This window comes from Suricata suricatta, chromosome 13 (assembly GCF_006229205.1).
Source record: "Suricata suricatta isolate VVHF042 chromosome 13, meerkat_22Aug2017_6uvM2_HiC, whole genome shotgun sequence".
NCBI classification, from domain to species: domain Eukaryota; kingdom Metazoa; phylum Chordata; class Mammalia; order Carnivora; family Herpestidae; genus Suricata; species Suricata suricatta.
The window spans coordinates 23,901,763-23,913,327 of NC_043712.1; positions in this window are offsets into that span (position 1 = coordinate 23,901,763).

Here is an 11,565-nt window from a genome sequence, read left to right on the forward strand (position 1 = left end):
TGGAAGTGAGTTGAAGGCAAGGTCTCTGTTTTACTAACTGTTGCAACCCCAGAACTCTGTACACTCTTTGGAATTTTGTAGGAACTCAGAAATATTCCAGGCTGAATTAGACAGGAAACAGTAATAAAGATCTGAGGATGACTGATGACAGAATATCCCCTGCTCTGAGGAAAGAGAAGGAATAAACAAGAGTCATCAAAGAACTCATTAAGAGCAGAGTAGAAATGAGTAGTAAGGATCTGGTAAGCACTTCCATCTCATGGCTTGTGAGACTATCACAAAGGTCCAGAATATCAGAGTCTCTTTACATTTCAGTTTTCCTCTGAGTGGTATCCTTCGGTATGGCATCCACACTGGGAGAATCTGTGCAAGTTTGCAAAATGCCGCGTGCAATTATGCTCTGCAGCACTCTCATGCTTGTCTCAAGGAGGAAGCACTTATTAACTCTTCCTAATTACTGAAGAACAGTCTGTAGAGGAGAACTGAAAACAGAGAAGGAAGTGTGTGTCATCTCTATGAGCTTTCATAGGGATGAGTCAAGTTAGACTTCTTATGCCTTTTGTAAGTTAAGGATAAGCTTCCAAATTCCAAATTGAGAACTTTGGTCTAGTTGTCCTTCCTTTGAGTCAGCAGCTCCTCTGTTTTACATATATGTTTCCTGTTTTATAAAATGAAAGGATTGAGGAATAATAGATTTGTGTTTTTTTAAAAAAAGAATCTTTCCTAATTATAAAATTAACACATTTGCTGCATCATACTTGGAGAATGCATAACACTACATAAAAGTACATAGAAAAGTTCCACTATCAATGATAATCACTGTAAATAATTTGGAATATATACTTCCAGTCTTATTTTCTCTTTCAAAATAGAGTCATATTCTATTTGTTGTGTCATAAACTGCTCTTTTACTTAAAATTACTATATACACATTTTCCTATTTCAATAAATATGAACCGGTACTTTTTTAAAAGGCTGCATTGTATTCTACTATAATTTATTTATTTAATCTCTATTTGTTGGATATTTTGACTGCCATCATTTCTGATATAATGTTATGTGTTGTGTTAGTTTCTTATTGCTGCTGTAACAAATTGCCACAAACTGCGTGACTTACAATAACACAATTTTATTCTGTGACAGTTCTAGAAACTGTAAGTTCAAAATCAGTTTCACTGGGCTAAAGTCAAGGTGTTAATGGAGCTGGTTCCTTTTGGAGGTTCTAGAGAAGAATCGGTTTCCTTGCCTTTTCTGGTTTTGAGAAGCTGTCCATACTCCTTGGCTTGTGGCCCCTTCCTCCATCTCCTGAGTGCATCAGTACAATTACTACTTCTGTTGTCACATGGCCTTCCTCTGTCCCTGACTCCGCTGGCCTCCCTATGATAAGGCTGTTGTGATTATATCAAGCCCACAGGGATGATTCAGAATGCTCTCCCTATCTCAGGATCCTTAATTTAATCCCATGTGCCAAGTCCCGTTTTTGAACATCTAAGATAACAGGCAGTGGTTCCAGGGATGGGGCGCCTTTGGGGACCATCATTCACACTACCTCACCACTATAAATAGTACCATAGGAACTCCTCAGACCTATCCCAGATCCGTAATTTTACGATGCGTCTTTTAGAGGGACAACTGAAGTTATTGTAGCCTCAGAAAGATTTATGAGATCAAGTGCAATAGTAAACAGGAAAAGTGAGACTCAGGACACTGGGGTGGCCCTGGATCTACCACTAACTTGCTATCTGTATTGGGGAGCATTTGGCCTTTTTTCTGCCGGAACGTCCTCAGTGCCTTCATCTGTAAGGTGAAGGAATTGGAGATGCCTTTCAAACTGCGTTTTCCATGATTCTTTGAATTAAAGCATTTTAAATGGTATAAATTAAAAACAACAAAGGTGTGTTAATAAAAAAGATTGATGGAGTATCCTCGGGCTAGACATACCCTTTCCATAAAGCATGTAAGCATGTTTTAATAATTACAAGTCTTGGAAGAAAGCATCACCTCAGCCTTAATTAATTAACCATTTATTAAGCATGCACTGTGTGCAATGTTTTATATACATCATCAATAAAAATCTTGTAAGTTAAGGGCACTCTGCATGCTTTTCAGGCTGTTTGAGTAATCGGTTCAAGGCTCCACATTAACAGAATGGTCATATCCATTTGGATCCAAGTATAGGCTCTTTCTCTTAGGTCCTGCTTCCCGTGCACACACTGTATAGAATTAATTGCAGCAGTGGTATTAAATCATTTTCTTGACATTTCTAGAATAATTGGAACACCCTGTCATTAGGTCTGGGCATTTTTGATTCAGTGCAGTGGTTCGTTCTTTGTGAACCTGCCCAGCAGGGCAGAAGAGCATTCTGTTTCTCTCGAAAGCAACTTTTCCTGACCTAGACTGTGCAGAGGGACTGAGGGAAATTTCTTCATTCCCTTTGGCTCCTTTTACTGGTACTCGTGGTCAGGATGTGCACGTGCTGCAGTTACGTGGCCAGCCATTCGCCAAGTTCCCTTGCCTTATGGAAACCAGATGGAAGCTGGAGTCGAAGTGCTCGGCCACAGAAGTGAGGCTGGGCTGCTCTCTGGATGGAATCTCCGAATTTAGGAAGCATAATCCTCTCTCTTCCCCCTCTCTCTGCCCCCCTTCGCCTTCCAAAAACCAAGAGTCAATTTCAGAGATATAGCCTTTCTCTGTGTGTTGCCCAGATACTTTTCTTTTTTTAATTTGTAATTGCAACTTTGTTTGTAGCAAAAGCTCTGTTTGGTTGTCATACATTGTAACCAAGAGGAATAATATCCACAAAACAGTCAGTACTAGCATATGCTTTGAATAGCCTAGATTGATAATGTGAGGTCTTGCACAACTTTTCTATCCTCAACTGGCATTTTGGGAGAATTCAACAAAGGCACAGTAAAACAAACAAACAAACAAACAAACAAACAAACAAGTAAAAACAAGAAAACATAAAGACTGGGAGAGTAGTGTTGATTACTAGTGAAATTCAACAAGATTGATTCTGAGCTTTATTTAGGAGTTTTCAGGGAATCATCATTTTAAGAGTAGGAGAGTCTTAAAGTTCGCCCAGTTAATTTCATCTAGCAATTCCATATTGGAAGAGCCTGGAAAAGCCCAATTGTAGTTCTGTTGTGAAATATGATTGTCATAAAAATCCCTGCTTGCTAGTTCCTAATTTTTATAGTAGTAAAAGGAGTAATGATAATTATAAAGTGGAGTGATTGGTGGAATGTAAGTTACGAAGGATCGAGAATTTTACAGTTAAGTAGGCACCCGTGAGCTACATGCTTTAGGCCAAGTCCAGTGCTGGACTTTGAGTCAGAAAGACACTGGGCTTTCTTACATACTGGCTGTGTGGCCTCGGGCCAAGTATTTAATAACCTCTCTGAGTTTGCATCTTGACATGAGGAACAAAGTTAGAATGAGTTGAAACTGTGATGTAGCCCAGTGCTGGGCCCGTGGTATGTGCTTAGGGAGTGGCAGCTTCTATGTTTGCTGTGCTCATTCCTTAAATCCTCTACCTGTGTACCTGTGTCTACCCTGGAGGTAAGCTTGCAGCAGAGGATTGTAGGGAAATATATCTTTGGGCCTAACCCTTATCTTTCACCTAGAGCCCCTGTCCTTTTCCAGAAGGTCACAGCCCTCTCTGGAGGAATCTCAGTACAGTGGAACTCGGAGTCAGATAGGCTTGAGCACAATCCCTGAGCTGTGCGTCCCGAGCCAAATCACGTAGAAGGGGGCCAGGCACACCTTAGATGCTAAGTCAGTCTTGAGTAAAAGAAGGAAATGAATTGCACTTTTCTACCCCTTTTTACCTGATGTATGTTTGCCTTTACTCATTCTTCAGGGCTTCATTTGTATTATTTCTGCTGGAGACTTTTCCTGAAACAGGGAGAGACCTGTATTATAGCCCTGGTCACAGGCTGTGCACCTCTGCGATGGATAAATGAGCTTCACAATGGCAGGGCTGTGCCTTTGCAGTCGCTCAGTGTAGCATAGCTTTTGGAAATTGATTGTCAAAGAAATAAGTTAAATGAAAATGAAATGGGGGCACCTGGGTGGCTTAGCCAGTTAAGTGTCCAACTCTTGATTTTGGCTCAGGTCATGATCTCACAGTTTGTGAGTTCAAGTCTCATGTCGGGACTCTGTGCTGACAGTGCAGAATCTACTTTGGGATTCTCTCTCCCTCTCTCTCTCTGCCCCTCCCTCACTGGTGCTCTTGCTCTCAAATAAATAAATAAAATAAACAGACTTTAAAAGATTAAAAAAATAAGATGGGCAATGGTAAAATGAAAAAAAAAGTAAGTTTAAAAAGTTCTATAGACAGAATCTCAACTTCTCCCCCACACTCCCCTCACCCCTGGGCTGCTTCTGTGGTTCCCATACTCAGGTCCTTTAAGAGAATTAGTTGCATGTTGCTTACTTCGTGCTCACTGCACAGTCACAGTAGTTTATTGCCAGTTCTTATGCTTATCTTGTCAGGAAGGTGACCCAGAATATTTCCTGAGTAGAAGCAGAAAGCCATTGCCAAGGTGTGTCTCAGAGATTTGCAGTATCCAAGACAGATTGACTGATTAGGCAAACACGATCTTGGTGGAGGACTTTTAAGACATTGGCCCACTAAGAAATTCTGTGTCAGTCAGTGGATTCAGAGCTTGATATACTCCAACCCAAGTGATTTTTTTCCTCTTAATTTATTTTCAAGGAAGTATCTAGGTTTCAGTCAACTCAAAAACCCATCTCCTCTCTTTCTTCCTCTGAACATTAAATCACTTATCAGAGTCCATTATTTCTGTTTTGTTAACTGATAGGGACTTGCAGTCTTGTTCCAGCACTTAAGTTTTTGATTGAAGCTAAGTCATTTGTATTCTGAGTTTCTTCATAAATGGGAGGGTGACTGAGTCTGCCTTTTTCCCATTGTTGTTGCCAGAATGAGATCTGATCATAGAAGGGGAACAGCTCTGGCACCTGTAAAACACTGGCCATGTTAGTTGCCACTGTTTCAATGATTTGACCCTCTAGAGTGACCAACTGAATTTGCCATGGGCAGTCCTGCTTTAGCCCTGCAAGTTCCATGTTCTGGGAAAACACTCAGCTCCGTGAAAACCAGAACATTCTCTCCCTTATCTCTGTTCCCGTTGCCTCTTTCCTGGTTCAGTTCCTTCCTCCTGTGCATTTTTGCCTTTCCAAGATCTCTCAGGTCTGTCTCCACCCAACTCCACCCACCTGTTACCACTGGCATGATTTCTCTGAAGTGCCGTGTAGATGGAGAGAGTTACTTTTGTACAGTAAAGCAAAGGAACTGCCCCACAGGAAGAGAGAGGGAAGGAGGGAGACATCACATGCATGATCAAAAGGATGGTGGATGTTCTCCCTGGCAGCTGGAGGGGAGTCCCAGAGGCACTGCAGCAGGGCTGACAGATTCCTATCTGGACTTTGGCGTGTGGCTGGCTCAAGCCCTCTGACCTTACACTCTGTTTTGTATGATCCCTAACCTTCTGGGACATTATAGGGAACAAAGGCTTTGAGGTCATTCTGGTCTGGATTCCTGGCAGAGCCTCTACATAGTTGGCAAAACCCATGGAAAGAGAAAATGTGATCCCCCAGCTGTGAAAGTTGTCTCCCCTCCCCATAGGATCATGGTCCCAATGGCTGATGGGCAGCCCCTAAGGGACTGCAGTCTCTGTGCAGGGATGTTGTCAGTACCTGGATGGGATTGGGTAAGGGGTCCCTACTGAGTTGCCTGATGGATGGATGGCGTATGACACTACCAGCCCATGGTAAGAACAGTCACTGCCTTGCCCCATCTAGAGATGCTCTAGGGTGTGTGCTTGACATTAACTGTCCCCATGGCCACAAGCCCTTACTGGGGGAGAGGGCAAGGGAAAAAGACAGGCCTCTCTCTGCCAACAAGACCCAGCTGCTGTCCTGAATGGAAGGCCTAGTGTAGTAGGTGGGAAGGGAAAGGTTGGGCAACTGAGAGTCAGGGTCAGGGAGCAGGAGGCGTAGACCCCATCTGGATAGGCAGGGAAGTGTTGGGACAGGAGAGTTTATGATGAGTTGGGGGCTCTAAGTTCCTAGAATGTGCACCATTGTCTTATTAGGCTTATCAACTCAAATTCAGAGATAAAATTATTAAAAGATGAATTATTCATAAAATGGTAATAAGATATGATTTGAAATGATCATTTCAAGATGGTGACAACTGGGGCCTTTTGAGCAGCAGGCCCTGTGTGACTGTGTCCATGACGCCAGCAGATTGTAGGCCTAGTTCACCTACCCTATTACTTGGAACAAGTCACATCTCCTTTCTGACCTCAGTCTCTTCACTACAATGGGCTACCATGAGAGGTAGATGGTATTTTACTACATATATACAATAGAAGCTCAGTTTGCATTGGCTTCCTTTCTTTTCCCATCGGCATACAGTTTAATAAGGATTTCTAGCTGACTTTGGTCAGACTGAGTTCACTGAGAGGGCATTTCTCTTTGGGACAAGAACAAGGTCTAGTGCAGTTTCAGAATCCTCAGAGCCAAGCACAACAGCACATAGTATGTATATAACAGCACGTAGTGTGTACAAAGAAATTGAGTTAATGAGTGAATAACTTTTTTTTATCCTTTTTAATATAGATCTTTCCTTTTCCTTCTTTGCCTCTTTCCCTCCCCCCCTCCTTTTTTAAGAAAAGCCTACTTAATTTGTCATCTGTTACTTCATCTTGTCCTATTATCCTTGAGTTGTACAAAGGAGTTTAGAAAGCCCTAGCTGAGGATACTGTGATACAGTATAAATTAAAATAAAGTGTATAAGTTGTAGAATTGAGAAGCCCCTCCAAAATAAAAAGCAGTGGAAAATTATAAAGAAAATAACTAGTTTATTTGACTTTAAAATGCAGTAAATTTAACTGTATAATCTATTTGTTAGATGTCATAATATGTGAGAAAAAAGAAAACCAGACAGAGATTTACCAAAACTGCCACAGTATTCATCTCTAGAAATGGGGATTGGAGTTTATTTTTCTTTTCTTAACACTTACTAAATTTTCTAAATTTTGTTTAGCTAACATGTATAATAACTTTATAGTACATCACTTACATTATTTTTCCAATATATAAAGCATCCCTTAAGACCTAGAATAAATAACATTTCTTTCATACAATAATAATGTTCTTTTTCCATCTTTACTAACTTTATATACACCACAACCCTATGAGGTGAATATTTTTATTATTCTCATTTTGCAGAGGAAAATACTCACGTTTGTGGAGCCTGGGTAGCTCAGTTGGTTAAGTAACCCACTCTTGATTTTGACTCAGGTCATGCTCTCATGGTCACGATCTCACAGTCATGAGGTTGAGCCCTATGTTGAGCCCTGTGGAAGGCTCTGCACTGGGCTTGGAACCTACCTTAAATTATTTCCCCCCTCTCCCTCTGCTCCTCCCCTGCTTGCACACTCTCTCAAAAAATAATAATAATAAACTCAAAAAAAGAAAGAAAATACTAACATGAAATGACACTAAAAACTTGAGCAGGATCACAGAGCTAGGAATGGCAGACCCAGGGACCTCACCTACTACACTCCCTTCCAAAGTTCTTTCGTGCCTTGTAATTTGTTTAGTACACTCTGCTCTGCTGTTTAGCTATCCGAGTTCTTATCTATCCCTCCTTTTAGAATGGAAGTGATGTGTGTTTAGTAACTGTGGTTTGTCTGTCTTTGGATTTCCCACAGAAACTCACAGGCAGGGCTCAATAGAAACCACATGCTGGTTGAATGAATGCTTGACAAGGAACGAAGGTAGACCCCACCCAATATGACAGTGAGCTTTGTGGCCAGTACCAACTCTGCTTTTTATTGTAGCCACCTCCTGGAAAAACCTGGATCTTCTGTCTACACGTCTTCTTCTTCTTTTTTTTTTTAATGTTTTAAATTTATTTTTGAGAGACAGAGAGAGACAGTGCAAGCAGGGGAGGGTCAGATAGAGAGGGAGACACAGAATCTGAAGCAGGCTCCAGGCTCTGAGCTAGCTGTCAGCGCAGAGCCCGACGTGGGGCTCGAACCCACAAACTGTGAGATCATGACCTGAGCCAAAGCCGATGCTTAACCAACTGAGCCACCCAAGCACCCCTCTGCCTACACCTGATTGTGGGTGCCAGCATCTCAAAGCAGAAGCAGTTACATATTTTTAAAAGTACGTTTTAATATCAAAGCAATAGATAGTAAACTGGAGGCTATGTGCTCCAAATTCAAGATGTTCTTTGTTTTGATGCATTCTGCTCCAAAATGGATTAACAAGTGTTTTTAATTCATTGGTTCCAGAGACATTGTGACAGATCTTAATAATTTAGGTGTTGTTCGATTGTGAAGGCAGAGATAATATTTATAAACAATAATTTAGGGTCTTAGGTCAATGGCCTTGAAAAGCCCTTATAAGCTTTAGGAGGTGTTTATGGAGCAGAACAAGGGCTTGTTTGAATCTATAAGTTATAGGAGTAAGATTCCAGTACATTCTAACCAGACAATTCTTTTTATGGGCTTCAGCCAATTGGTGCTAAGCTGTCCTCGTTGGATAAGCCACAATTTTGGCATCTTTGCCTAAAAACTGAGCATAGTGCAATATAGTCTTTCATCAGATATTTTAGAAATTTTAGTGCATTGTATTTTTTAGAATGCAAGAATTTCTTTCCTCTCTCTCCTCCCTTAGCTATTTCTCTTTTAAAAGTTTAAAAATGACTCCCATGGATTCTTTAAATTCCCTCAAGAAATGTGACTAACCTAGCTAATCACATGACAAGGTATCTTGATTTTAATGTCTTATTGTAGAGAAAAGCAACATGGAATAGGAAAGTAATATTTGTTCTTCTTGAGAGCAGATTTGAGGCTGCACTGTTGAGATTAAGAATACTGACTTGTGCTTCCATGGACCTACTGCCACTTAATCATTTATAGCAGACAGTTCCTTACCTGGCTGCAGTTGATCAGATCAGGGATGGATGCTTAGTCCAATCAGATTCTCTGCCCTGGAATTTTTGAATTGTAACTAAGAGATTAATTTCAGTCTGGGATATTTGTGTGAATTTGGATAAAGAAATATCTGGAGCTGGAGTGAAGCAGAGGAAGCCAGTCAGCAGGGAGAGAAGAATAAAGGAGACACAAAGAGTGATAGCCTGAGAGAGGTTGTGTCTAAAGTCTTCCGATCTGCTCCCAAAATGTGACTTTGACTTTAATGTAGTATTTTTCCTCTTACTATAAATTCTCCCTCTTTATCCAGCTGTTTCAGATTGGTTCTGTCCCTTGAAACTAAAGAACCTTGTGTGTATATCTGTCACCACCTTACAGCTTTGTTTTAAACCAATCCATGGGTCATGTTTCTCCATTAAATTGAAACTTTCTCAAATTCATAGACCTATTTCTTCCTATGCCCCACACTTAGCATATGCCTGGCATAGAAAGTCCAGTAACTATTCGATGAATGAATGAGGGAATAGAGATGGAACCGCATCAGCTTCATTCATCGAGGAGACCTTCATATTAGAATGGTATACATAGGTGCCAGTAATTTTTAGATGGTAGGTTCATATACACACACACACACACACACACACACACACACACACACACATATACACACCCAGGATTCTGGGAAACCACTGTGGCAATAAGAAGAGGAAATCATTTATCAAATGCAAAGTAGGTCTTAGAGAGATAAATGTTGTAAGTTGGGATGCATATCTAGAAGGATTGATTAAAGGGAATAGTACAGAGAAATTGGCCTGGAGGTACATAAAAGAGGGATGACCTAAGGCCTAAATTGAGAAGACTTTATTTCCCAGAACTTTATTTCCCAGATAAGTCCTCTTATAGCAATAGTCAGGAGCTGATTACCATGCCCAGGCACACTCATGTGCGTCTGCCAAACTTCATAGCTAAAGAGGCCTTGACATGTTTCCATTTCTGATTCTGCCCTTATAAAATGTGCTGCTAATTAAAATAACTACCAGCTCAGACTCCTGCAAGGAAACCCATCCACGTGCTCAGAGTCAGTTGTTTTCCATGTTTCTAGCTCTGGTTAAATAAATAAAAACTACAAAACCAGCAGCAGGACCCAACTATCTGGGACAGCTTAAGGGGGGCCCTGCCTCATATGTAAGTAATTAGGGAATGCATTAATTCAATCCTCCCTGCACTAGAGAAGGAAAGGGTTAAGTAGCAGATTCTGCTACTTCTACACAGTGCTATAGGCATGTTTGATTTGGCAAGTAGAAAAAGAAGCACAAAAACACATGTCCTGACAAAGTCAAGAATTATCAAATCGAATTCAATACGCTTACCAAACTGAATTTGGAGTGTGTGTCTTTCTTCTTCGTTTGAAACATGGTCTGTGTAATTGCTTAAAAATTCATATCTACTCATTTCACTCCTTGCCATGTCTCTTTCATTGGCTTTCCATTATATTTTGCATAAAGTTTAAGCTTCTTTATATGGCTAGAAGGTTCACACCTCACATACCTCTCTAGCTTCTGGTCTCACCGCTCACTCTTTAGCCACACTAAGCTACTTGCAGTGCCCTGGGAGTGCTATATTCTCTCCCTACTCCATGCCTTTTCATATGCTGTTCCATCTGTCTAAAATGCTGATCCCTTCTATCCTTATTCCTCTGGCCAACTCATAAACAGTTGTACAACCTAGGTCAGGAGTCTGCTTATTTAGGAAGTCTCCTCTGTTATCTCCACTTTCCCTACACCCAATCTGTTGAGCTATTGCCTTTGGGCTTTCCTGGCTCTTGCTCTGTCCTTTAGCATTACAGCTAATCCCTTGGAGTTGACATGAATGAAGAAGGAATGCACTGCTCTGTAGCTATGCATAGAGCCCAAATCTCTGGACACTCAAGACCCTAATGTTGCAGAATCCTGATTGATAAAGGAGGGTTGGCAAAGCAGACACTGTATGGAGGACTGAGGACCAAACCACTAACCAGTCTTAGAAATGATATATGAGTAGAACTATAAAATGATAACTTAATTAATTAATTCATTCATTCTTTATTCATACTTTTAGCCATTTTCTATTAAGCGCTTATCTTGTCCTGGATTATTGGTAGCTCCTTAGAGCTTGGCACTTAACAGCTTAGTTAGAAAGACATACATACAAACATACATACAATTATATAAGCAGCAATTTAATCACAAACTTTCTTAGACCTACAAAGTAAAAGCCTGGTGCCTGGGTGGCTCAGTTGGTTAAGTGTCTGACTGGCTCAGATCTTGATCCCATGGTTTCGTGGGTTCAAGCCCTGCATCAGGCTCTGTGCTGACAGCTAGCTCAGAGCCTGGAGCCTGTCTTCAAATTCTGTCTCTCTCTCTGACCCTCCCCTGCTCATGCTGCCTCTCTCTCTCTCTCAAAAATAAATAAAAAACATTAAGAAAAGAAAACCAAAAGAAACCGTGTGGATCTGGGCTCAACACATTACATGATAAAGACTCCAAAGTCCGAAGAATAAAGAGGAAGAGGAAGGGTGTGCAGGAGGGAGGTGGCTCTCCAGCGGTGTGTT